We start from the raw sequence: 27652 nt of genomic DNA, 5'->3' as shown, positions 1-27652 counted from the left end.
ATTCAGATTATTCCCTGTGTGGGTCAGATTTGCAGTCAAATATATCTTCCAGTCAGTAGGTTTTTTTTTTTTTTTTTTTTTTTTTTTTTTGCGGTATGCGGGCCTCTCACTGCTGTGGCCTCTCCCATTGCGGAGCACAGGCTCCAGACGCGCAGGCTTAGCGGCCATGGCTCATGGGCCCAGCCGCTCCGCGTCATGTGGGATCTTCCCGGACCGGGGCACGAACCCGTGTCCCCTGCATCGGCAGGCGGACTCTCAACCACTGTGCCACCAGGGAAGCCCCAGTCAGTAGGTTTTAACACGAGGTTATTGTGTTTGGCACATCTGAAAAGGTTAGGTACCTCTCATAATGTAATTTTGTTTATATTCCTCCAAGGTTGGCTGGTGTGATTGAGTTCTGAATGGAGCTAAACATTGCAGAGAGCACGGCTAGTGTTTTAAATTAACTTGGCAGTCTCCAGTTTAAGTGGGGTTGATTTGTTGGTTCCTTTTTTTGGAAGATACTCCACTTTCCTTAAAAACCAACCTTGCACATGGTGGTTTTGTGCCCAGGTTAGTCTATAAAAGTTGCTTAAAGCAACTAAAGTATGGAACTAGTAGGGATTGTGGATCCCAGGGAGCAGGGTGCTATGTGATCTTGACAAGGAGGAGAAGAGTGTTTTTCCTTGTTAGAGGGCCCAGCCTAGGCCAAGTTTTGAAATAGCTGAAGGCATGCTTTTTGTCTTACTGCTTCCTTCCCTCACTTCTCAGTGACCTATTTTTTGTAACCTCCATCTGTGGAAATACTGCCTTATGCCCTGCATTACCATCTCTAGTCTAGGGATTTGAAATGCCATTCAGCTTTTAGCATAGAGGGTAACAAGTCAGCAGCTGGGATTTAATTTTTAAAAGTAAATTTTAGAGTGTATTTGGGGTTAATAAATTGTATGAATTTTTTAATTCTATGTTTTGACAGTACTGGAAAGGAAATTGCTCTTCATATCCCGTGAAAAGACAAGTTCGTTGGCTCTGTTTATATCCTTTTAGCAACAATCACAGTTTGTAATTATTTTTTGTAATTATTTTCTTTACATTTATATTTATTTTAGTTTACTCTTCTACTGTCTGAGCCCCCTTGCCTACGTAAGCCAGGGAAGACAGGGATCACTGTGTATAAATCAACGCTCCGTCTCCAAGTGCCTGGCACTTGTTAGGCACTTAAATTTTGGGTGAATGAACAGAGTGCTTTTTTCTCTATGAAACATATTCCTTCTGATTAGCCATGAACTTAGAAACTAAGTTTATTAGAACTGAATGTGAAACTGTGGGTTAAAGTAGATGAACTCTTGTGCAAGGGCCGTGTAGTCGCTTTGTTACACCCCCGGCCTTGGAAACAGAACACCTGATATGTTAAGGGAAGATGGGAACCTGATGAGCCAGCTCGTTAGCCTGATCGACCGTCCTAGTTAGTGGAGAGGCCATTATCATTATTGCAGCTTGCCCTCACATCCTTGGGTTGCCAGTTTTGACTACTCACAGGCTTCACTTGCTGGGTCTCAGTGGAAAGCCAGACGGGCAAGTTATATTAACAGGTGAAAGCAGTTCTTGCCTGGTAGGTGTGGATAATAGTTTAATATTTCTTGGTATAAACTAAACCTCTAATTTCTAAGAGTAACCTAACCATTAAAATGTGAAAATCAATAAAAAGCTTTACAGTAAAGCTTCAGTAGAAGGCAAGGGTTAGAGTATTCACAAATGATGGATTATATTCATTTAGTATTTGTTTTCCAGTTTCTTGGAATGTGACTCCTGAGGCATGGCTCCACCAAAGCTGGGAGGAGAACAGTGTGTTTTAAAGGGAAGGAGGTGTTATTGAACCCAACTGGGGTCTGCTCGCCCGATGGGCGGCAAAGCCAGTCTACTAACATGGGCTTGTGGTGAAGGAATGCACAGCGTTTACGGTACAGCAGGGCACCAAGCAAGGGAGTGGGAGAAGCCTCCTAGCCACTCCAACTTGATCTTTGAGTTAGGGGGGGTTTTAAAAGGGGAAGAACAAAGAGGCTGGGATTAATCATTGTTTTGTGACATTTCTTAATTGTAGTTTCTAGTTTTGGGAGTCAAGATGTCTCTGGTTTACCATTCTCTGGCCAGGTGGTCCATGGCTTGGGGATCTGTTAGCTCATCTTGCCCTGGAGAACCAACCTGAGTTTGTACGTTAATGATGATGTCTGTAATAGCAATTTTAGTACGCTAAAGATGTTATCGACAACAGCAATTGTAGTCATCTGACTCTGGTTGATTAGTGCTCAGTTAGCACAGGTTTGGGGTCTGAGGGGACAAGAAAGGGAATAAAATTTTGGGTAAAGATATTAATCATGAACTTGGTAAGGGAACTCGGTTTTAGGGGGACTTGGGTTCAGAGGCACTTGCGAAATGCTTCTGGGACAGGAGTGGAGAGAGCTGGGCAGAGTTGGGCACCTTTGTTTTGTGAAGGGTGGGGAGGTGACAGCTGAGGGGATGGCGTAAAAACGTACCATAGCTTTTCTTTCCTTTCTTTCTTCTTCTTCTTTTTTTTTATTCCTTTTCTCCTCTTATGTGTCTTTTCCTTTTCTGATGATGTAACTGGTGAGGGGAGGCCTGGCAGCTGGAGGTCTCAACCAGCCCTTCCCCTTTGCCATTCTTTTCTTCCTTTGGGTGTTCGTATTCAGAGAAGTTGCAGCAAGTTGGGTGAGAGGAGAATGGGTGTGTGTGTGGTTCTCACCTTTCCCCTCTCCTGATTTTGCCCAGCCAGCATGGCTCGGGGTCGGGGTTGGTTTGGGCTTAGTTGAGACATGGAGACCAGGGCTTGGATGGGGGTCAGGGTTCCTGGCGGAAAGTGTCCTACACTGGCCGGGAGTAAGGAAGGAAGGAAGGGAAGACTTTAGAGTTACTTATATGTAAGTTGGTCGTGCAGTGGTCAAGTATTCTGTTTAGAAATACTTATGACTATGGGCAGGAATAATGAAGTGTTTTATGAAGTTATCTTGCGCTCAGTACTGTAGTTCTTGTTCAGCTTCATTAGAAGTATAAACTCTCTTCTAAATCTACATTGTCTTCCTCATCTTTGCCTATTAACCTAGCTCCTAGTTTCACATGACAAGCACTTGGTAAATGCTTTGGAACTAGGTTGTTAGAGATGATTTTTCTAGTGAGCTCTTTTATTGCCTGTCAACAAAAAAAATTAGAAATATTAAAATCTGATGACAAATGATTTGGCTGATAATTCTTTTGGAGATAATGCCATTTTAAAAAACTTTGTTTTGAGATAATGCCATTAAAAAAAAAACTTATTTTTATTTTGAGATAATTGTAGACTTATGTGCTCCCCAGCTCCCCCAGCATGAGGGATCTTAGTTCCTCGACCAGGGATCGAACCTGTGCCCTCTTCAGTGGAAGCACTGGACCGCCAGGGAAGTCCCTATGTGCTCTTATTGTTAAATAACACAAAGATCCTTTGTACGCTTTACCCATTTATCCCAGTGGTAATGGCTTGTACAACTGTAGTACATGCCACAAACAGTACATTGACATTGATATGTTGAGGATACAGAACATTTCCATCATCATCCTTATGTTGCCCTGTGATAGCCACAGCTGCTTCCCTCCTGCCCCTCCCCCTCCCCTGCTCCTGGCAGCCAGGAATGTGTTCTCTCTATTGCTATAATTTGTCATTTCAAGAATGCTCTATAAGTGAAATCACGTAGTTTGTAATCTTTTGGGATTGGCTTTTTTACTCAGCACAACTCTCCGGTGGTTCATCCAGATTGTTGTGTGTACCAGTAGTTCTTTCTTATTGCTGAGTGTATTCCATCATATGGATGAACCAGTTTGTTTAACCATTCACCTGTTGAAGGACAAAGCTGCTGCTAGTACAGAATCTGTACTCATGTACAGGGTTTTCTGTGAACATGTTTTCATTTTTCTGGGATAAATGCCCAGGAGTGCAAATCTGGGCCATATGGCCATTCCATGTTTGGTTTTGTAAGAAACCGCTGTTGTGGCTACACCCTTATACATTCCTACCTTATACATTCCTACCAGCAGTGAATGAGAGATCCAGTTTCTCCATATCTTTGCCAGCATTTGGTGTTATCACTTTTTTATTTTAGGCATTCTGATAGGTGTGTAGTGGTATCTCATTATGGTTTAGATTTGCATTCCCTAATGACTAACGATGTTGAACATATTTTCATGTGTTTATTTGTGCAATCTGTATATCTCTTCTGTGAAATTTCTCTGTGTCTTTTGCACGTGTTTAAATTGGATTTTTTTTAATGTTGAATTTTGGGAGTTCTTAATATAGTCCAGATACTGTTCCTTTGTTGGATATGTGGTTTGCAAATGTTTTCTTCCAGTTTTTATTTTGTTTTTTCATCCTCTTAACAGTCTTTCACAGAGCATAAGTTGAAATCCAGTTCTTCCAATATTTTCTTTTGTGGATTACACTTTTGGTGTCAAGTCTAATAAATCTTTGCCTAGCCCTAGATCCTGAAGATTTTCTCCTATTTTTTGTAAAAGTTTTATAGTTTTGCATTTTAAAATTAACATAATGAGGTTTAGTTAATTTTTGTATAAGGTGTAAGATTTAGGTTGAGGTTCTCCCCCCCCTCCCCTGCCCCCTTGGATGTCTAATTGCTGCAGCACCATTTGTTGAAAAGATATCTTTCCTCTATTGAACTGATTTTGCACATTTGTCAGTAATCTATTGGGCATATTTATGTGGTCTTTTCTGGGTTCTGTCTTCTGTTGATCTATGTATCTATTCCTCCACCAGTACCACACAGTTCTGATTATTGTAGCTGTATAATAAGTCTTGAAATTGGGTAAAGCAATTCTTCCTACTTTATTCTTTTTCAAAATTGTTTTAGCTATTCTAGTTATTTTCCCAATCCATATGAATTTTAGAATAATCTTGTCCGTGTCTACAAAAGAAAAAATCTTGCTGTGATTTTGAACAGAAATTGTGTTAAACTTGCATATCAATTTGGAGAGAATTGATATTTTTACCATGTCTATGAACACAGCATGTTTCTCCATTTATTTTGATCTTTGTTTCTTTCATCAGCAGTTTGTAGTTTTCAGTGTAAGTCCTGTGCATGTTTTGGTAGATTTATACCTGAACATTTAATTGTTTTTGAGTGATTGCAAATGGTATTATACTTTTAATTGTGTCCATGTGTTCATTACTAGTATATAGAAATACGATTGTTTTTTTGTATTTGTACAATTGTTTATCTTGTATCCTGTGACTTTGCTGAATTCACTTATTCTAGAAGTGGTTTTTTATTTGTTTGTTTTGTGTTTGTTAGATTCCTGTTCCTTGGCATTTTCTATGTAGATTCATTTGCAGATAGGGACAGTTTAATTTCTGACGTATGTGCCTTTTATTTCCTTTTCTTGCCTTATTGCACTGACTAGAACTTCCAGCCCTATGTTGAATAAGAGTGATGAGAGTGGATATCCTTGCCTTGTTCCTGATCTTCGGGGGAAGGCATTCAGTCTTTTACCATTAAGTGTAATGTTAGCTGTAGGTTATTTTGTAGGTGCCCTTTATCAAGTTGAGGAAGTTCTCCTCTCTTTCTGAGAATTCTCATTATGAATGAATGTTGAAATTTGTCAGATACTTTTTCTGCATCAATTGGTATGATTTTGTGATTTTTTTTTCTTTAGTTTGTTAATGTGGTAGATTACATTGCTTGCTTTTTGAATATTGAACTAGACTTGCTTCCCTGGAAGAAACCCCACTTGGTCGTGGTGTATAATTCTTTGTGTATATTGTTGAATTCTATTTGCTAATATTTTAAGGATGTTTATGTCTGTATTCATAAGGGATATTGGTCTGTGGTTTTCTTTTTTATAATGTCTTTGTCTGGTGTGTTATCCTGTAACTATTAGCTTCATAAAATGAATTAGGAAATGTTCCCTCCTCTTCTGTTTTCTAGAAGTGACTGTGTAGAATTGATGTTAATTCTTTAAGTGTATTGTAGAATTCTCCAGTGAAACCTACTGGGCCTGGTGATTTTTCTTGTGGGAGTTTCAAAATTCTGAATTCAGTTTCCTTAATAGTTCCCACTCAGATTATCTATTTCATATTGGATTAGCAGTAGTAGTTTGTGTTTTTCAGGGAATTGACCCATTTTATCTAAGTTGTGAAATGCGCATATGTAGGTTTGTTCGTAGTATTCCCTTATTACCCTCGTGGTGTATGCAGACCCTTTGATGATATTCTCTGTTTTGTTTCTGATATTGGTCATTTACATCTTCTCTCTTTTTTTGCCAGTCTTGCACAGGATTTGTCAATTTTTTTGATCTTTCTAAAGAACTAGCTCTTTTTTCATTGACTTTCTCTTTACCATTTTTCTATTTTCAACTTTATTGATTTCTGTTCTTTATTATTTCTTTCCTTCTGCCTACTTTGGTTTGTTTTGCTTTGCTTTTTCTGGGTTCTTGAGGTGAGAGCTTCCTGACTCTCCACAGGGCCCCCTTTGACACTACCTGCTTTGTTAAATTAACATTTGTTAAGTGGAGCACAGATTGCTGGATGGTGAGCTGTGGCCAGCAGAGGACCATAGAGAAATTGAAATAGAGAAGTTTATGACTCACAGGTCCTGGAGGGAGTACATGGCACTCCTCGAGGGGCCAGATGGCGAGGTCAAGACTGGGTGCAGAGAGAGAGAGAGAGCAACAGGGCCTGGAGCACATGGCTTTATTAGGGTCTATGGGTGGAATGCTTTGGGGTTCCCAGGCTAAGGCCAGATTGGTCAATTCAGATGGGAAGTACAGGGTTCTAGTAAGCTCCATGGGGGTTTTATCTAAGGGGTGTGTAAGGGGCAGGCCCTGGGAGGCAGGGGAAACTGGTGATCACAGGGGCTGTTGGAGAAGTCATATCAGGAGCTCGTATTTGCTTGTGACTCTGAGGGCTGCTATCTAGGGCACATGCTTGCATGAGGGGGCAAGTTTCAGTTTAAGGTCCCTATGGGCCACACAGCCAGCAAAATGGATGCCGAGGTAGCAATACTGTGGAGTAGCTTAGCTAAACTCTCCACAGCGCCCCAGTGTGGAAGGGGAAGGCCTTTTATTACTGTGGAGGTGGAAGTCTGAGCTCTGCAGGTGGTCTCCACTGACTCTGAGATGCAGGGAGTCAAGCTCATTATTGTCCAGCTCCCAGTCAGCCTTCTCTGATGTGACCCTGGCAGGGGCTGGGGCTCCTCATTAAAGCCTGGGAAGGGTAGACGTCTAGGCTCTAGCTCTGCCTTTGCTCATGGCAGTGGGGCTGCAGTTTTTTATGTGATTTTTGGCTGGATTTGAGGGCTCATTTGTCTAAAAGTTTTCTGTCTTGGCTAGGCTGTCCCTTTCCTGGTCCTTTGGCTAGAGAGAGCAGGCTTTGTTCAAGCTTTTTTTTTTTTTTTTTTTCCCTGCACCTGTTCGTGTTTCTGGGTTGCTGACTTCTTCAGCTCTGTGTCTGAGACGTATGAAAACCCAGGGACCACTCCACCATGTTGTTCCTCAGGTCTACAGGTCCCTGGCCAGTCTGCCACCCTCCCTCCACTTTTTTGATCCTCTTATGTTTGTTTTATAGATAATGTCCAGGATTTTTAGTTGTACTTTAGCAGGAAGCATAAGGAAAAGTACATCTACTCCATCTTCCCAGAAGCAGAGAACAGTACCGCTTAAAAATCATTAGTATTATTTTCTCTGTGAATTACACTAGATTCTGAATTTGTAACTTAAGTTCTGGCTATTAAAGGTGAATACAGACTCATTGTTCTCCATTCTTTTCAGGAGAGCATTAGTTCTGTTTTGGCTATGTGAAAGCTGTTACATGTGGTTAAGCTTGAAACTTACCAAATTCAATAGCAGGATATTTTTCTTGTGAAGAAGCCAAGTGGTAGGGGAATATAGCCAATATTTTATAATAACTATAAATGGAGTAGAACCTTTAAAAAATGTACAGTGGTAACTTATATAATATTGTATAGCGACTATACTTAAATGAAAAAAAAAACAAAGCCAACTGGTCAGATACTTATTGGTTTGCCATTAAAAGTGAGTTTCAGTAAGGCCAAATTCAACTTTAGCTAGTGCTTGTATAATGTACATTTTAAAATATTACCTTAGAAACAGTTTATTTTAAAAAGCATCCTTCCTGGGATGAGTGATACAAAAAGTAAGTTTTGAATTTATCTTAACAGTACTTTCTGATTAAGTGTGAAAGTAATGGGAACGTTGCTCCAGTGAAACTGGTTGTTCTGTATTAGAGTCTGCCAAATACATTATTTGTGTGATATAATAGGTAGCTCTTGATGGAAGTCACAAGACGTTATGTTCTGGTCTTGGCTCTGCTACTGAGTTAGCATCATTGTTCTTGACTCACACATCCTTTGTTTCCTCATCTGTAAAATGGGGACACTTGGACCTGCTTTGCTGATAGGTAATTGAGGATTATTAATGATGTTTCTAAAGCATTTAACACAATGTTTGACACATGCTGAGTAGCTATTATTATCATCATTAATGCTGTTTATTAAAGCAGAAACCTTGAAGCAAATTCATAACAAAATTAGAGGTTAAAGAACTTGCTCCTATCCTCATTATAAGGTCGTAGAGTTGAGACTGAGGAGTCTGTGGCTTTTCTTCATTGACTCCATTATAATTTTTCAGGAACTGTTTGCAGTACCATTTAATATGGATTGGTGTAATAACAGACAGTTTTTTTTTTTTTTTTTTTTTTTTTTTTTGGCCTGTTTGAGTTGGGTTCCTGGACCCAGTTCCAATGTGTGTGTGTGGAGACTTCCCCACATCAACAATCAGTTCTTGGATGCTAGCAGGTATACAAAAGTTCAACTCATTTCTGACACTGTCTGTCCAGAGGTAGAATCGGATTCCATAGACAAAGGGCTCAGTCCCACAAGACCTCCCTCCACTTCAGAGACCAGTCACAAGTTGTTACCTGTGCTTTTGACCAGCTACAGATTGGAGGTTCTGATGATTCCTCCAATTCAGGATGCCAATTGCAAGTCCAGGTTGTAACCTATACTTCTGATTAACTGGCCGTAAATCAGAGGTTCCCACGACTCCCTCTTGGGGTTCACTTAGTTTGTTAGAAGGGCTCCCAGAACTCAGGGAAACCTGTTTACTCACTAGATTACTGACTTATTATAAAAGGATATAAATCAACAGCCAGATGAGATACGAAGGTCAAGGTCCTGAACAAAGGGGCTTCTGTCCTCATGGTGGATGGGGCCAAGCATGGGGGCATGTGGAAGTGTTCTGGTTTCCCAATGTGGAAGCTGTCTGAAAAGGTCCAAAAAGCTGTCCTTTTGGGTTTTTTATGGAGACTTTGTTACGTAGTCATGATTGACTAAATCACTGGCCAGTGGTGATTGACTCAACTTCCGGCAGGGAGTGGGACCGAAAGTTGGTTCTCCTGACAACCAGCCCCCGCCTTTGGGTGGGATCCCAAAAGTCACCTTCCCTGAAGTGTTTTCAGGAACTGAGGACAAGAGACCAAATATCATCCCATCGTTCAGGAAATTCCAAGAGTTTTGGGAGCTGTGAGCCAGGAACTGTGGATGAAGACCAAATATATATTTTTCCTGCAAATCACAATAATGCAGTGGTAGTGAGGCTTCACTGTAACTCTAGTTCATGTTTTAATAATGAGGTTACTTTTGAAAATGAAAGTTTTAGTTTAAGCAAACATAATGTTAAAACAGTCACTTTTGCCCCTTTACCCACCACCTCCCTCTGTAAGAACACCTTTCCCTTCTATATATGTCTTTGCAATTTGGCATTTGTATTAGTCTCTTGGGGTTGCTATAACAAAGTATCACAAAGTGGGTGGCTTAAAACAACGGATATTTATTGTCCCACAGTTCTGGAGGCTAGAAGTCCAAAATCAGTGAGCAGGGTTGATTCCTTCTGAGGGCTGTGAGGGTGAATCTGTTCCATGCCTCTCTCTTAGCTTCTGGTAGCCCCAGGCATTCCTTGGCTTGTAGGTGCATCACTTCAGTCCACCATCTTCGCATGGTGTTTTCCTGTGTTTCTGTCTTCACAAGGCCCTCTTCTTTTATAAGGACACTGGTCATATTGGATATGAGGCCCAGCCTACTCCAGTATGATCTCACCTTAATGAGTTACGTCTTCAACAACTGTATTTACAAATAAGGTCACATTCTGAGGTCCTGGGTGGGAGTTAGGACTTCAACATGTTTTTTTAGGGGGGACACAGTACAACCCACAACAGCATTCATCTAAAAATCAGAAATAAGCAAATTGGTACTAAAAACACAGCCCTTTTTGCCTCATGCATTATTGTGTCACAGTGCGGGGAAAGCTGAGAGCAAAGGAGGACTAAGTGGGGTTGAGTCAGTCAGGAAAGGTCCTTCTGATGAGGTGACATTTACATTGAGAACAGAAGGACAGGGAAGATCCAGTAAAGCAAGCATGTTTCAAGCTAGGGAACAACCTGTGTAAAGACCAGAAATAGCTCGATGTGTTGGAAGAAGTGAAAGAGGGGCCAGTGTCACTGTTGTGTGGTGGCCCGGGGGAGATGGGGTCTGGGGCCAAATCATGCAGGGACTTGCTGGCCATGATGATGAGTTCACTTCTTTACTTTAGGGGTTCTGGGGAGCCTTTGAAGAATTTTAAGCAGGGGAGACATACTCAGATTTACATATTTAGAAGATCACTCCTGCTGCTATATGCCACATGGATTGAGGGGACCACACTGGTGGTGGAAAGACCAATTGGGAAGCTTTTCTGTTTTTCCAATAGAGACAAAGACAGTGGAGGCTTGGACTAGTGTAGCAGTAAGGGAGATGGAGAGAAATGGGGAAATTCAAGGTATGTTTTGGGGAAAGAGCTGAGAAGGTTTGCTGATGGGTTAGCTAGAGAGTTGGGAAAGGAGGAATCCTTTGCTGATGGCTTGAGTAACTCAGTGAATGATTGTATAATCGACTGAGATGGGGAAATCAGGGTTGGGGGTAGGTGTGAGATTTAAACTGCCAAGTTCAGCTTGGGGTATGTTAAATGTTAAATGCCTGGTGATATCTAAGTAGAGAAGTTAAGTAGCCAACCCAGTTTCGACCTCAGGGCTGGAAATGTGTTTGAGAGAGTTGTCAGAGGAGCACTAACATTTCAGGTTCTTAAAGAGGAGAGGAGCCTGGAAGAGATATAGAAAAGGAGCAGTGCAGTAAGAGACAGCTGGAGAAAGTGGTGTCACAGAGGCAGAGAAGGATGAGCAAGTTCTTCAGCCGTGTTGAGTGCTTCTGAGAAGTTGAGTGTGATCTTCCTTCACTGACGTCAAAGTGATATGAAGATAAGGACAGAGACATATTCAGTGGATCTGACCTTGTGCCATTTTAATTGAGGGGTGTTACGCGGGCCTCTCACTGTTGTGGCCTCTCCCGTTGCGGAGCACAGGCTCCGGACGCGCAGGCTCAGCGGTCATGGCTCACGGGCCCAGCCGCTCCGCGGCATGTGGGATCTTCCCGGACCGGGGCACGAACCCGCATCCCCTGCATCGGCAGGCGGACCCTCAACCACTGCGCCACCAGGGAAGCCCTTGATAGGTGTTTTGTAGGAGAGGTACAGGAGCTGGGACAGATGTTCTGATACATTTGTTGGTGATGGTTATCGTTGTGGTCAGAGCCATCTGTCAGGGGTGGCAAATTCAGGAGTCAGTTAAATTTAAGGTGCTTATACCAGTTTGGGGGAACCTTGTCAGGGTATTCTGCTTCATGAGAACTGCTCTGGGGCAATTCTGAAAGATAAAAGATAGTTAACGAATGATCCTTCCCACCCCTATCTCCTGGGGCACAGTTGTTCTCTCCCCAGGTGGTGAGGTTACTTCCCTCCCTCCACCTCCACAGAAATGTGTGTGTCCCATTCCAGAAGCTATAACTTCACCTTTTTTCTAATCAACTCCTATTCCCTGAAGGGAGTTTTTATAAAACTTACGGGGACCCATTAGGTCCCCCACTCTGGCCTGAAGCGTACTCCACCGGTGTGATCTACGTCATTGTTAGTCCAACAAGAGAACCCAGGAAGCTGAACCAGAGTTATGTTCAAATCCCCTAAGCCCCCTTTTGGCCACCTTGCCACATGGAAGATGTACCAGTCAGGCTGGCTGGGGGTACCTGAAGGGGAAAGAAAGAAGCATTATGCACAGGAACGGTCTGGGTGGAATCCCAGGATTTCACACTGGTCTCTATAACTGCCCCTCCACTCTCTTCCTCTTTGTCCTGATCATTTCCCAGGAAACAGCAGAGAGAGGATGATCCCTTTCTGGGGGTAGCTGTGTTCAGTGAACCAACTGCCATTCTAGGGTGTGTTCCAGGAGGAGATGAGGGAGGTAGAGTGAGAATTCTTTTTTAGTTGATTTCTTAGGCGGCGGTTTCAGTGCTTAACAGTCCCAAGTAGCTGTGGATGTTAGGGAGGTTTGGGAGGTCTACTGTGTTGGGAAGAAAGAAATTTTCTTCTACTCTTCTGAGGATTGTTTCCACGATTCACAGCCCTTTAGAGAAGTGTCTTTGATCTGCCACTCTGTGGTTTTCTAAGAGGTAGATCAAATAGCTGGGCCTTTGGCAACAGCTCAAGAGTAAGTAAAACCTAAGATTCACCTATGGGAATATTAGCCAGAGCTATGGGAACAGCCTTCAGTTCTGCCACTGAGCAGAGTGAACATGTCTGGTTTTGGTTTTTCACAGCTGGAGCTCGGCTGAACGTTCACAGTAGGCCAGTGGACACTGCTGGGTTTCAGCTTAGCCAAACCATCTGTGAACTAGGCCCAGGCATTTAGGGGAACCTTGCTGTGAACAGAGGGTCCTGTTGAGTCAGTAACTTTGGTTCAAGTGGTGGAGTGAAGAAGAAAGTTTTCCCCTAAGGGAAAGCTGCCACTTTTCCAAATCAGACTGATATGCACATAGGGCTCAGCTTGCTAAGTTGTTAAACATATCATTTCCATTTGATAAGGGAACCTGTTTGGTTCTTCCCATCTTATTAGTCATTGAGCTGGAGGTGACTCACTCCCGAATGGGAATATTAGGCTGAAGAATCACAAGCTGTGTCAGGGGGGTGAGGAGCCCAAGACCCAAAGGGGCCTCTGGGTGGAGGCTGACTTCCCTTTGCTAGAGGCTCCAGTTCGCAAAATCATCAGCCACAGTGACTGGTACCTCAAAGGGGTTGTCGGGTTGTAGGGCCCAAAGGTAGAGATGTACCGCAGCTTGCTAGACCACTTTCAATGCAGCTGATTGGTTTGGGCTCCACTCAGGATACTGCCTTGTAGGTTAAAAGACCAAGTAGAGGGTCCAAGTGAGGACTTTATCAATCAGGGTTCAACTGGAGAAGCAGCAGAACCAGTAGAAGACAAAATACAGAACACACACACACATACCACACACATATCACACGAGGAACTGGCTTACTCCATGGTGGGGACTGGCTAAGTAGGTTAGACGTTCAGAGGCCGGTAGTCAGGAAGGGCCCATGAGGAGCAGACTGGACCCTACAGACACCAGCTGAGGCTCATGGTCTCAAGCAGCGCTCAGGAGGAAGGACCCCGGGGAAGGGAGAGCAAGTGCAGACCCCAGTGTGATTTAGAGTCTCTGAGCTCAGGGATGCCTAAGTCCTCCTAAAGGGCTTCTAACAGATTAAGTCAGGCCCGCCCAGGAGAATCTCCCTTTTGATTAATTTAAGGTAAGCTGATTATGGACTTTAATTACATCTACAAAATGTGTATGCTACAAAGTACATACAAAATATGCTTCTTCCTCTAACATTCAGGAGGAAATATCCCTTGTGGCTCAGAGTAACCAGAAGCATACCAGAAAGGGCATTCTGGGGACTGTAGCTCCGCCTGGCCACACTGACACATCACAGAGCCATCCCAGGCACACACGGTCTCCAGTACCCAAAGAGACCATCGAGGTGCTAGGGTTCTTTCTTGGTGGTAGGAGGCTGAGGAGACAGCTGTTGTTCCTTGATGGCCAAAGGGATTGAGCATTATGAATCCATCCACATAATCCCAAGAAACTTTACTTGTTGAGTAGAGCCCTGGATTTAGCTGGTGGAGGTGTGATAACAGCACAAGACCATTGAGACTGAGGTCTCTGACTTGCCAACCAACAGGACATTTTTTATATGTTGAAAACCTTGAACATCAGTGGATAGGGCAATTGTATGATGTCCCAACCCACGCACTGATGACAAACGGCAGGGAAGCTTCTCCCACTAGCATTTCTCTACCTATAGCTCTTCCTGATGGGGGAGAATCTCCTTTGGCACTGTAGACAGGGAAGTATAAGGATATATATATATATGCATCATTTGTACAATCAGATGTAGAAACAACAACAGTACTTTGAATTGGCCTGAAGCATCCCATCTACTCCCTCATGTTAGTTTCCTTTCCCTGCTGTGAATCGTGTCCATATCCCACTAGCTGAATCTGAGTACCTCCTCCTGCACAGGGCCAGGTAGGACAGCCGTGGGTGCCTGTATCCACAGAGCCATAAACATTTGAGTCCCTCCTTTCCCTGAAGTTCCTCAGTATGCTTGGGTGCATAAGGCCTTCAGTCTCTCTTGGGGACAGAGAGACCTCAGGCTACCCCTAATGCCCCTCCTTAAAGCAGATGTCAGGGTAGGGGGCAAGAGGAGGGATCAGGGTTACAGAGGGGGAGAGGAACTCTGTGCCAGTTAGCAAGGCACACGTATGTTTAGTTTCATATGACCCGGTGGCTATTCATGGCTCAACTTAATGAATTTTTCAGTTACCCAAAAGCTCTAGACCCCCATTGATGACATAATTTGTTTCAGCTCTGGGGACTCTACTTAACAGCTACAGCCTCATTGCCTCTCATCTGGGGCCACAGGGCTTGCGCCTCATTGCCATGGTTGCATCCCTTCCCCTCCCACCCCAAGGAGAGTGATCAACAACCAAAGGGCCGTTGGGCAGTTTGTTTCAATCCTCCCTTTTGCTGCTCATCCTCTAAAGGTTAATTAACCCTTACAACCCCACACCCACCACTTGGACAAGAACATTTGCTTCTGGATCCCAGGGAATCTTCTTATACGCCCTAAACCTGTGGGACCTTTGTCTTTTCTGTTCCAGAAAGCCATGTTTCTGCCAGCATCCCATCCTTGTCACACACTGTCAAGAACTGTGAAGAGTCTTGGGATTTTATCCTACTCAGAAGCTGACAGATCAGCCTGTCACAGTTTACATGGAACTCCTGGGTCTGAGACAAGGGACTGCATTACAGCACAGCCAATAGCATGAGCTCCCTGTTTGTGTCATTTCCTCTTGCCCCGTGAGTCCACAGCTGTAGAACCCTGAGTTTAGCTAATCCAAATATTTTATAAAGAACTGCAAGCAGGGACTCCCCTGGTGGCCCAGTGGTTAAGACTCCGTGCTTCCATTGCAGGGGGCACGGGTTCGATCCCTGCTCGGGGAACTAAGATCCCACATGCCACATGGTGCAGTCCGTAAATAAATAAATGTACTGTTGGAAAGACAATGTAGCAACACTTTAAAAAAAAAAAAAAGAACTGCAAGCGAACCTGCCCAAACTTAGCCCAGAGAGAGACGTTATTTTTATTATAGTGGACAACAAACCAACCTGCCCCCTATTCTGGAGGGAGAGAATATCTCTGTCTTCCTGGGTTGTTTGCTATACACACATCCTTGAAAAGATGTCTGAGAGCTAGAGCAGCCAGCGCCTCTGCTCGCAAGACGTGCAGAAGCGTGAGAGCGCCATGGAGAATCATCTCCCGCACACACTGTACAAGGATTAACATTCTCACTGATGATTGTGTATCAAGAAAAATCGAATTTACGTTCAGTGTACCTTGTTTAAAACAAGAAGGAAAGTGCGTGAAATATTCTTTCCAAATGGTTAAGTCTCAAACCCTTTGGAAAATTCAACTGCCCAGAATAGTTAGTTCTCTGAGAGTCTTACCTGCTGTGAGCAGAGAAAACAGATTATGATTTTGTGTATTCTCCCCAAATTGAAGGTCACAGAGGCAGGTCTGTGGAATTGTAGGTGTTGATTTGTCAGTGGGTGGTGTACTCAGGGTGAACAGCAAGGGTTTATTTACTAGAATTGATTGACTGACTCTTCCTCAGGAAAGGCCAGCTGCTAATGTCATCTTGCAGTAAAGCAGTTATAGCATGGAGAAGTATTTGTGTGGTCGTCTGATTTAACTAATATTTGTTTTGCACCTCCTATGTTATCTTAAGCACCTAAGGTGTGAGACTTTATCTTTTTAAACTATCTTAAAAATGGCTGAGGTCAAAGACTTTACATCTTTCATAAGTTAGTACATTGAAAATCTCTTTCTCAAAAGTTTCACGTCAGTGAAAGATGAATAAATTGAGTTTTCTAATATAATAGGGTTTTTTAATAATTAAAAAATATGTATTTATTTGGCTGCGTTGGGTCTTCGTTGCTGCACACAGGCTTTCTCTAGTTGCGGCGAGCAGGGGCTACTCTTCATTGCAGTGCACGGGCTTCTCATTGCGGTGGCTTCTTTCGTTACAAAGCATGGGCTCTAGGCACGCGGGCTTCTGTAGTTGTGGCGTGTGGGCTCAGTAGTTGTGGTTCGCGGGCTCTAGAGCGCGGGCTCAGTAGTTGTGGTGCACGGGCTTTGTTGCTCCGCGGCATGTGGGATCCTCCTGGACCAGGGCTCGAACCCGTGTCCCCTGCATTGGCAGGCAGATGCTTAACCACTGCGCCACCAGGGAAGTCCCTATAGTAGGGTTTTGATATGAATTATACAACTAAACATTTGGAAGAAAAAGACCAAGAGGTTTTCAAATGTTTATTTGATCCTCACGTGGTCCTACTCTATAAATGTGTAGTTTCATTTCTCAAAAATTATGCTTCTGAAAATTTTTAAAGCAAATTTCTGTTAACTTTTTTCTTTTTATTATAATGACAAGCTTTTGGTATTTCATTGTTACCAAGATCTATTTTTAGAATAAAATTTTGTTTTCCGTTTAAAAGTTTAAAAAAAATTATGCTTTTGAAGTAGGCCAGAATAGATAAATGGAATTAACATTTTAGGCATAGTCTTAAATGTGACTTGATTATAATTTGTCATTCTTATGAACTTTAGTTACTGATTTGCCAAGGTTGTATCTCTCTTTAAAACATTTCTCATTCACCTACTTAGCAGTGTGCTAGGTGGTCAGTATTTTTAAGAAGAGTAATAAAGAGAATGTAGGGTTTTTTCCTCTCCCTCTCTGGAGGTTTCTTCCCTCTCCCTTAAACAACTTTTTAAGGGGTAAAATGACATATTTGGATGATATTTAGTAGTACATATGTTTATTTACTCCAACATCATTGTCAGAATCATTTACATATTGAGTAATGATGAATCTTAGCAGAACTCTTCTTTTTCCTACTTTTATACCTGATCATCTATGCCAGTTTAGTTTCCTCATGTAAAAGAACAATAAACTGTATTTCTTCTTTTTATTGATTTGTTTCAAAAGGAAGGCAAATAGACTCTTTGCCCTGTAATATTAGTTCCTAAATCTAGAGGAAAATTAAGCACTTAGTGTGAGTAATACACATATATATTTTTGTATGTGGTTAGAACGTTAGTTTTTTGAAAGTTGTACCTTTTTCATATGGGTAAGACAAGGTTTAAAGGAAACTTCATATATGACAATTTTGATTTTACAGTACTTAAATTTAGGGAGTAGATATAACTTTACAAAATATTGTAGTTTTTCAAAAGGTTTCACCTTAGGAGTCTGTTAATTTTCAAGTCGCGTACACCCTTCTCCTGCCTGTTGTGGAAAGGAAAGTCAGCCAGTGCACTCTTTTGCCTGGTGGTTGTAAAATCGTCTCCATGCTAACTGCCCCAGTGCTGAGTGCTTTTCTACACTTAAAGCTTCTAACTCTTAAGGACATTTTGGATTGTCTTCCATTCTCGGACAAAAAGGTCAAGAGCATGCTTTCTTCAAATACTGGAAAGCACTTTTTTTTCTTTTTTCTTTTTGGTAATACAGTCAGTCCTCATTATTCACAGATTGTGTATTTGTGAATTCGCCTACTCACTAAAATTTGCTTGTGAGTGAAAGCAATACTCAGGCACTTTCTTGGTCATTCCCCGATGCGCATTCCCCAGTGACACACTTGAGTCAACAAAATTCATGTTACCAGCTGAGGTCAAACCAGGCAACTTGCTGCCATCTTGTTTCAGCTCATATTGTAAACAGTTGTCTGCATTGTGCTTTATTTAGTGCCATGCTTTTCACATTTTTATGCTTGTTGTTGGTGATGTCACTGTTTAAAATGACCCCCAAACGTAGTGCCATCTAGTGTTCCTAAGTGCAAGAGGGCTGCGTGTGCCTTACAGAGAAAATCCGTGCATCAGGTAAGCTTTGTTCAGGCATGACTTGTAATACTGTTGGCTGTGAGTTCAGCGTTTATGAATCAACAATATATGTCAAATAAGGTGTCTTTAAACAGAAATGCACATAAAACAAGGTTATGTATTTATTGGCTGATGAAAATGTTGTGGCTAGAGGAACCAGAGGCTCCCCAGAACCTGGCCCTGTATTTCCCTAGGAGCAGTGGTTCGGTATTCACGAATTCAGTGTTCACGAACACTTTACAGACATTATCCACTGCGAGTAACCAGAATTGGCTGTAGTTACTTTTTATCCACTGTGAGTAACCAGAATTGGCTGTAGTTACTTTTTATCCACTGTGAGTAACCAGAATTGGCTGTAGTTACTTTTTATCCACTGTGAGTAACCAGAATTGGCTGTAGTTACTTTTTATCCACTGCGAGTAACCAGAATTGGCTGTAGTTACTTTTTTTGTTGTTTTTAGCTGAGAGAGGTCATCAATGGAGTATTTTATGCATTTGCATGTTTTGTGCTTATCATAATGCTGGGCTCTGAGCTTTTTGTTCAGCTCAGGAGCCACCCCCCACCAAGGTGGTTTACAGCTCTTTAGCTCAGAACTTTGCCTGGGGGAGAGGAGCCAGCTGAGAGCTGAGAGGTGTTAGGCTGTTAGGGAACCTGGCTTGCAGCTTGTCTGGACTTTCCCTGACCATTCCATGCTGAATTTCCACCTTCCCTGCTCACGCTGCTGGATCCTGGGCCGTAAAAAGCAGCTTCAACCTGACCCGTAAGGCTGGTCCAGGAGGGGAGGGTGCTGGACTACATCTATTCTTGGCTCTGATGATGCAGCGGTTACCTGTCAGGGACGTGGGAGCTCCGTGTGAGGTCATTCCTGCATGGATTTTGTGTTTGCTTTGCTTGTTTTTAAGAGTTTTGCTTTGCTTTGGTTATGGGTTTTTCTTCATTATCTCAAACCAGCTGGGTAAAGTACCAGCCAGAACAGGTTTTTTTAGGCAGGGAAGTTTAAAGACCTTCCTAAGCCCTAGGCACTGTTACTTTTAAGATCCCCACCCTACATCGTAAAAAATGGACCTATATCCTGTATTAAATCTAACATATAATTATAAGTAGGGTTGAGTTGCTTTTGAAATGTTATGTGTTGTAGGTAGTTACTTAAATGTTAATTTTGATTTTTAAAGGTTTTCATATTCTGGAGCAGTAAGGTTTTTCTTCAGGTCTCAAACATTTTCATGACCCTGGAAAAGCTCATAGACGCTGGGTAGTATGTCTGTAGTGCAGGACTGATGTGTCAGGAGGAATTCCAGTGTTCCTCAGCCCTGCAGTTATCCAGACATTGATGGGGGCTCTGATGTGCCTCATGAAACACACGTTGCTGGTTTACAAAAATAAACCATGAACAGATGACTGCAGTATGACATGGTCAGGTGCTGTGGGAAGACCAAGGGGTCTTTAGCTGAGCTGGGGCAGAGGAGGAGCTGACTGTGATGCTGTCCTGGAGCAGGTGGTCCCAGGCCGGGTTTTGGGGGCTGCCTGTGTGGTAAGGTGAAGAGGCGAGGGGCACAGGGAGTTTGGGGAAAAGCTCGCGGTGGAAAGGTGTAGAAGAGGCTTGGAACAGCCTGGTACGTGGGGAAATCATGGGCAGTTGTTGCTGCTGGGGTGACATGCGCAAAGTGGGTTGTGATGGTGACGAATACCATCACAGGGGTGGGGAGGGGCTGAGTATGGAAGGCCTTTCGTGCACCTTGGACAGGTGTAGACTCATCCTGGGCACGTGACCTGCTCCCCGTGCCCCTCACTGCTGAATATTTTTCGGGTTTAGTTGACGTCCCTCAATACGTATCAGTAGTGTAACTAAGTTTCTGACCCTCTCTGTTCTGTATAGTGTTTGATAAGTTCTCTTTTGTTTGCTTTGTTCAGTTAGCTCTTTTTTCTTAAAGGAAGTAGAAATACTTTAGCTTTAAAAGTAACTTTTTGTTGCTGTATACCACATACATCAGGAAAGTGCAAATGTAAGTATACAGGGAAATTAGCCTAATTTCAAAACACATAATCATTATGAAAACATCAAACAATATTAAAGATATATAAAACAAGTAACAGGCAAGAGCTAATATTCACTAATATGTCATAGCCATCTTTTAAAGTTAGTATCCCTGGATCCATTTCACCCTTTAATGTCTGCAAGGGGATTTTATTTCATGGTGTGACGTATTTACTTAACTAGGTCTTCACTGATGAACATTTAGATGGATTCTTATTTTTGTAAACTATTAGAAACACGTCAATGAAAAAAATCTTCCTTGAATCTACATCTTTGTGCACTTATCTTCTCTTAAAATGATTTTACTATGAAAAGTTTTAAGCATATAAAAATTGAGTAGTATGATAAGGTCCCACATATACCCAGCTTCAGCAGTTACCAATGTTCTACAATTTTTAAAATAATCTACACATCCATAATTGTTTTTCCTGTCAGAGTATTTGAAAGCAAGTACCAGTCATAATACCATTTCACCTATATACCTCAGTCTTTTAAGTTAAAGACCCAGAAGCATAATAATATTAAATAAACAGAGTTGATATTAATTCCTAATATCATCTAATATTATGCAAATAAGGATCCGTGCAAGGTCTAAACATTGGTTGATACAGCTCTTTTAAGTCTCTTGGTTTATAACCTTCCTCTCCTTCTATATCTCTCATGCTAATTATTTGTTGAAGAAAACAAGTCATTTATTCAGTAGAATTTTCCACAGTCTGAACTTGGCTGATGACCTCCTTATGGTATTATTTAACTTGTTCTTCCAGACACCATCATAGCCCATAAACCAGGAGTTAGATCCAGAGGCTTGGTTCATTTGTTAAGTTTGATTACTAAGTTCAACTGTTGTCAGCCCCTGCAGTATTCATTCTAAAGTTTCCCATCCATCTTTTATCTAATGGTTTTGACACCCTTTTATGATCATTGCCTACATTCATTATATCATTAGGGTTTTCAAAATGATGGCTTTTAGCAACTTTTGAGGTAATTGTAGATTCACATGCAGTTGTAAGAAATAATACAGAGTGATCCTGTATGCCCTTCATCCAGTTTTCCCCAAGGGTAACATCCTGCTTCTGGTATCACAGTGCAGTCTGGTATCACACCCAGGGAATTGATGTTGATACAATCCATGGACCAGATTTAGATTTCGCTGGTTTTACATCTTCTTATGTATGCATGTGCATGTGCATTTAGTTTTATGCAGTTTTATCACATATGTAGATAAATGTGGATAACACCATGGTTAAGAATCCGTTCCATCACAAGGATCTCTCATGTTACCCTTTTATAGCCACAGCCACCTCCTTCCCTCCCCGCTGACCTCCGGAACGCTGTTCTCCATTTCTATAATTTTGTCATTACAAGAGTGACATATAAATGGAACTATGCAGTATGTAATGTTCTGAGATTGGTGTTTTTTTTCAGTTTAAATTCCCTTAAGATCCATCAAAATAGTTACGTGTATAACAGTTTATTCCTTTTTATTACTCAGTGTTTCATGATATTGAATATACCACAGTTGGTTTAACCATTCACATGTCGAAGGACATTTGGGTTTCCAGTTTTGGGGTATTACACGTGACTATGCTATGAGCGTCCGTGTATAGGTTTTTGTGTGAACATAAGCTTTCATTTCTCTGGCATAAATACTCAAGAGTGTATTTGCTAGGTCTATGATAAGGACATGTTTAGTTGTGTAAGAAACCGCCATTCTTTTCCAGAGTGGCTATACGGTTTTGCATTCCCATCAACAATGAATGAAAGATCTAGTTTCTCTGCATCCTCACCAACATTTGATGTTATCACTGTTTTATTTTAGCCATTTTGATAAATTTGTAAATCATGATTTTTAAATTCTATCATTCCTTCAGTGCTTTTGAGCTGTAATTCTTCTATAAAGAAGAACTTTTTCATCAGCCATTTGGTAACCTTGAAATACAGTCTGTATAAGAATTTGATTATTTTTCTTATTTTCAATGCCTACCTCCCCACCTTGGTAAGCCAGTTTCCAGAAAAACAAATAAATGCCCTTTTAGCTTCCAGAGTGACTAATTGGCTTTTTAAACCATATCATTATAAACGCATGGATTTTTAAAATATTTGATGTGATTATCTTCCAGGTAAATTAGTAGAAGAGAAATCACCATGTCAAAGGGTAGGCAAATTTAAAATTTTGATATAGATTACCCCACTCCTCTCCAGAAAGGCTGTATCATTTTATGTTCTTAGCAAGAGTATATAAAATATTTATTTTTCTATACTCTAGCCAACACCGGTGTGGCCAGTTTTTAATTTAAACATATTTTACCAATCTGATGGCAACTTGATATCTTAGTATTTCTATTTTCAGTTCTTTAGTTACTAGAAAAGTTGGTCATCTTTTCATGTTATTGCCTACTTAACAATTCAGCCAATTGCCTATTAATTACCTTTACCCATGTTTCTATTAAGATACTGATTTTTTTACGTTTTTTTGTTGTTTTATCTGTCATCCTTTTCCTTGATGGTTGCTGATTTTTATTTGTTTAGAAAGGTCTTTCCTTAAGATTATAAAATTTTATACCCATTTTTTGATGCCTTCCTGTGATTTTACAGTTTAGTTTAAATATTTGTTCCACATATGGTTTATTTTGTATAAGGTATGAAGTAAGAATCCAGCATTACCTGTTTCCAAATGTCTGACCAGTTTAATACAGATTGGAAAAGAAAAAGTAAAACTGTCACTGTTTGCAGATGACATGATACTATACATAGAAAATTCTAAAGATGCCACCAGAAAACTACTAGAACTAATCAATGAATTGGGTAATGTTGCAGGGTACAAAATTAATGCACAGAAATCTCTGGCATTCCTATACACTAACAATGAAAAATCAGAGAAATTAAGGAAACAATCCCATTTACCAATGCAACAAAAAGAATAAGACACCTAGGAATAAACCTACCTAAGGAGGTGAAAGACTTGTACTCAGAAAACTATAAAACACTGATGAAAGAAATCAAAGAAGACATAAACAGATGGACAAATATACCATGTTCTTGGATTGGAAGAATCAATATTGTGAAAATGACTGTATTACCCAAAGCAGTCTACAGATTCAGTGCAATCCCTATCAAACTACCAATGACATTCTTCACAGAATTAGAACAAAACATTTAACAATTCGTATGGAAACAGAAAAGACCCCAAATAGCCAAAGCAATCTTGAAAAGAAAAATGGAGCTGGAGGAATCAGGCTCCCCAACTTCAAACTATACTACAAACTACAGTAGTCAAGACAGTATGGTACTGGTGCAGAAACAGAAATATAGGTCAGTGGTACAGGATAGAAAGCCCAGAGATAAACCCGTGCACATATAGTCACCTAATTTACAACAAAGGAGGCAAGAACATACAATGGAGAAAAGACAGCCTCTGCAATAAGTGGTGCTGGGAAAACTGGACAGCTGCATGTAAAAGAATGAAATTAGAACACTACCTAAACTGTATACGAAAATAAACTCCAAATAGATTAAAGACCTAACTGTAAGACCGGACACTATAAAACTCTTAGAGGAAAACGTAGGAAAATCATGCTTAGACATAAACCAGAGCGAGATCTTTTTTGACTCACCTCCTGGAGTAATGAAAATAAAAACAAAAATAAACAAATGGGACCTAATAAAACTTAAAAGCTTTTGCTCAGCAAAGGAAACCATAAACAAGATGAAAAGACAACCCTCAGAATGGGAGAAAATATTTGCAAATGAAACAACGGACAAAAGGATTAATCTCCAAAATATACAAACAACTAATGGAGCTCATTATCCAAGAAACAAACAACCCAGTTGAAAAATGGGCAGAAGATCTAAACAGACATTTCACCAAAGAAGACATACAGATGGTCAAGAGGCACATGAAAAGATGCTGAACATCAGTAATTATTAGAGAAATGCAAATCAAAAATACAATGAGGTATCACCTCACACCGGTCAGAGTGGCCATTATCAAAAGATCTAGAAACAATAAATGCTGGAGAGGGTGTGGTGAAAAGGGAACCCTCCTCCACTGTTGATGGGAATGTAAATTGATAACAGCCGCTATGGAGAACAGTATGGAGGGTCCTTAAAAAACTAAAAATAAAACTACTATATGACCCAGCAATCCCACTACTGGGCATATCCTCTGAGAAAACCATAATTCAGAAAGAGACATGTACCACAATGTTCATTGCAGCACTATTTACAGTACCCATGGAAGCAACCTAAGTGTCCATTGACAGGTGAATGGATAGAGATGTGACACATATGTAGAATGGAATATTACTCAGCCATAAAAAGAAACGAAATTGAGTTATTTGTAGTGAGGTGGATGGACCTAGAGTCTGTCATGTAGAGTGAAGTCAGAAAGAGAAAAACACCGTATGCTAACACACATATATGGAATCTAAAAAAAAAAAGGTACTGGTGAACCTAGGGGCAGGGCAGGAATAAAGACGCAGACATAGAGGACATGAACTTGAGGACACAGCAGTGGGGAGGAAAGCTGGGGTGAAGTGAGAGTAGCAATGACATATATACACTACCAAATGTAAGATAGCTAGTGGGAAGCAGCCGCATAGCACAGGGAGATCAGCTTGATGCTTTGCGACGACCTAGAGGGGTGGGATAGGGAGGCTGGGAGGGAGGCTCAAGAGGGAGGGGATGTGGGGATATATGTATGCATATGGCTGATTCACTTTGTTGTACAACAGAAACTAGCACTTATACTCCAGTAAAGCAATTATACTCCAGTAAAGATGTATTAAAAAAAATTTAAAATGTCTGACCAGTTTTCCCAATGCCATTGATTAAATAAACTATCTTTTCCCACAAATGTGAAATGCCATTTTTTTTTTTTTTTTTTTTTTTTTTTTTGCGGTACGCGGGCCTCTCACTGCTGTGGCCTCTCCCGATGCGGAGCACAGGCTCTGGACGCGCAGGCTCAGCGGCCGTGGCTCACGGGCCCAGCCGCTCCGCGGCACCTTCCGGACTGGGGCACGAACCCGTGTCCCCTGCATCGGCAGGCGGACTCTCAACCACTGCACCACCAGGGAAGCCCTGAAATGCCATTTTTATGCTAAATTCTCGAATCTTGAGTCTATTTCTGAGTTTTCTATTGTGTTCTATTGATTTGTCAGTCTTCAGTGTCACAGCTTAAATTACCTTAGATTGATTGTCCTTTAACATTTCTGTTATTGCATTTTGTAAATATATGAACATCATACTAGCTTGTTCATGTATTACTATTATATATCTGACTGTTGTTACTTTGTAGTGTGTTTTAATAATTGGTGCTGCTGATCTCTTTTTTTCTTTTATGACTTTGCTAAGTTCACAAGCATTTTCATCCAGATTAGAAGTATTTGTGATAAATCCAGACCACCATTTTATATTTTGATTGGGATTTTATTTAATTTATATTTTAATTTAGGGAGAATTGATTTCTTTACAACTTTGCGCTTTCATCGTTAAGAACATGGTCTATCATTTCATTTATTCAGATCTTTTTTTCATGTCCTTGAATATTTTTTGTTAATTTACCCCTAAATTATTGCTTTTGGTTTCTCTGTCCCTTCATTTGAGGAATGCGTTTTAAACTTGATCAGATTCATTTTATTTTATTTTATTTTTTTAACATCTTTATTGGGGTGTAATTGCTTTACAATGGTGTGTTAGTTTCTGCTTTATAACAAAGTGAATCAGTTATACATATACATATGTTCCCACAACTCTTCCCTCTTGCGTCTCCCTCCCTCCCACCCTCCCTATCCCACCCCTCCAGGTGGTCACAAAGCACCGAGCTGATCTCCTTGTGCTATGTGGCTGCTTCCCACTAGCTATCTACCTTACTACGTTTGTTAGTGTGTATATGTCCATGACTCTCTCTCGCCCTGTCACAGCTCACCCTTCCCCCTCCCCATATCCTCAAGTCCGTTCTCCAGTAGGTCTGCATCTTTATTCCTGTCTTACCCCTAGGTTCTTCATGACATTTTGTTTTCTTAAATTCCATATATGTGTTAGCATACGGTATTTGTCTTTTTCTTTCTGACTTACTTCACTCTGTATGATAGACTCTATTTTTTTAAAGTAGGTCAAGCCTTCTGGGAAAATGTCACATTTATAGTTTGTAATACTGGCTTTCCAAGCTGTCTCTACAGTATGTCTGGCTCCCTAAACTAACAAGCTGTATTTCCAACAGTCCTTGAGGCAAATTAAATAATGGCTTCATTCTGATAGTAGCTAATATGGTTTAGTTACTGAGTATAAATTACAACAAATTTCTGATGAAGATGACCATATGTTGTTGACCAAAATTAGATATTAATGCAAATTTGGAGTTTTAAATTGAAAACTTCAGCTATTTAAGTACAATATCTGGGCAGCTTTTTATTAAGTGAAAAAAACAAACCTACAATTAGAAAAGTTTCATAAGGCATGCATGTGCTAGCTTGCCCAGCCTCCTTGGTTAGACCGTTTGTATCATTTATTTCATTGTACCTGGGAATCTTGTATCTTTATCTGCTGCCTACATGAGCTGTCTTTATGCCCAAACCTATTTAATCCCAAGTAGACTGTTGATAAAAGCAGCTACTATTTATTGAGATCCAGCTGTGTGAGATCCAACTATGTGTTGGGGCTAAGAGGTAGAGTCAATAATTAAGTTTGATCCGTCCAGCTCTAAACTCTTTGGGGACTTGGACTGCATTATAGGCTTCCCAGCATGTTTGGGTGTATGTGTGTGGTGTGCTTTGGAGGACTTCTTTGTTGTTCTGGGGACTTGGTGAGAGGAGGAAGAAGTTGGTCATAATTTTCACAAACCCTGTTAACACTGCTTCTAAAATATGGAATCTTTGATAATATCCCTTTCTTGAGAGAGATTCTTTATTAAGTACCTCAGTATATTTTAAATTGTAAACGTCTTGCTGAACTGCCATTATTTGGTAGATTCTAGGGTCAGAATTTTTGGGAAGCACTGTAAAACCAAATTTCATAAAAAATAATATATTTTTTGGGAAATTTTTATGTTCATATCTTTGTCCACTTTTCTGACATGTTTTACATTTTCATTGTTGGTTTGTAAGGGATTTTTGTTTTGTTTGTTTTGTTTGTTTTTCGGTCATGTTTAACCACACTAAAGAATGCAAATAAATAAAAAGATATTATTGTACCTATTGATGTGGATAAAA

At 40.9% G+C, this 27652-nt stretch overlaps 1 protein-coding gene across 4 annotated transcripts in view; it reads left to right on the top strand.

Annotated features, from left to right (window-relative positions):
- The window catches only part of C7H2orf76 (chromosome 7 C2orf76 homolog), an 86404-nt gene that overhangs the window by 1707 nt on the left and 57045 nt on the right, over positions 1–27652 (top strand). Inside the window, exon 1 of one of the 4 annotated variants that reach the window (XM_073807795.1) lies at positions 971–997. The exons of the other annotated variants lie outside the window; for them this stretch is intronic. The gene's annotated coding sequence lies outside the window, so the exon portion shown is untranslated. Of the gene's footprint in view, positions 1–970; positions 998–27652 lie in introns of those variants that run through there. 4 annotated transcript variants of the gene reach the window in all.

Source organism: Tursiops truncatus, chromosome 7, assembly GCF_011762595.2.
Source record: "Tursiops truncatus isolate mTurTru1 chromosome 7, mTurTru1.mat.Y, whole genome shotgun sequence".
NCBI classification, from domain to species: Eukaryota; Metazoa; Chordata; class Mammalia; order Artiodactyla; family Delphinidae; genus Tursiops; species Tursiops truncatus.
The sequence above is the reverse complement of the archived record's forward strand: the minus strand, read 5'-3'. Positions and strand labels throughout refer to the sequence as shown.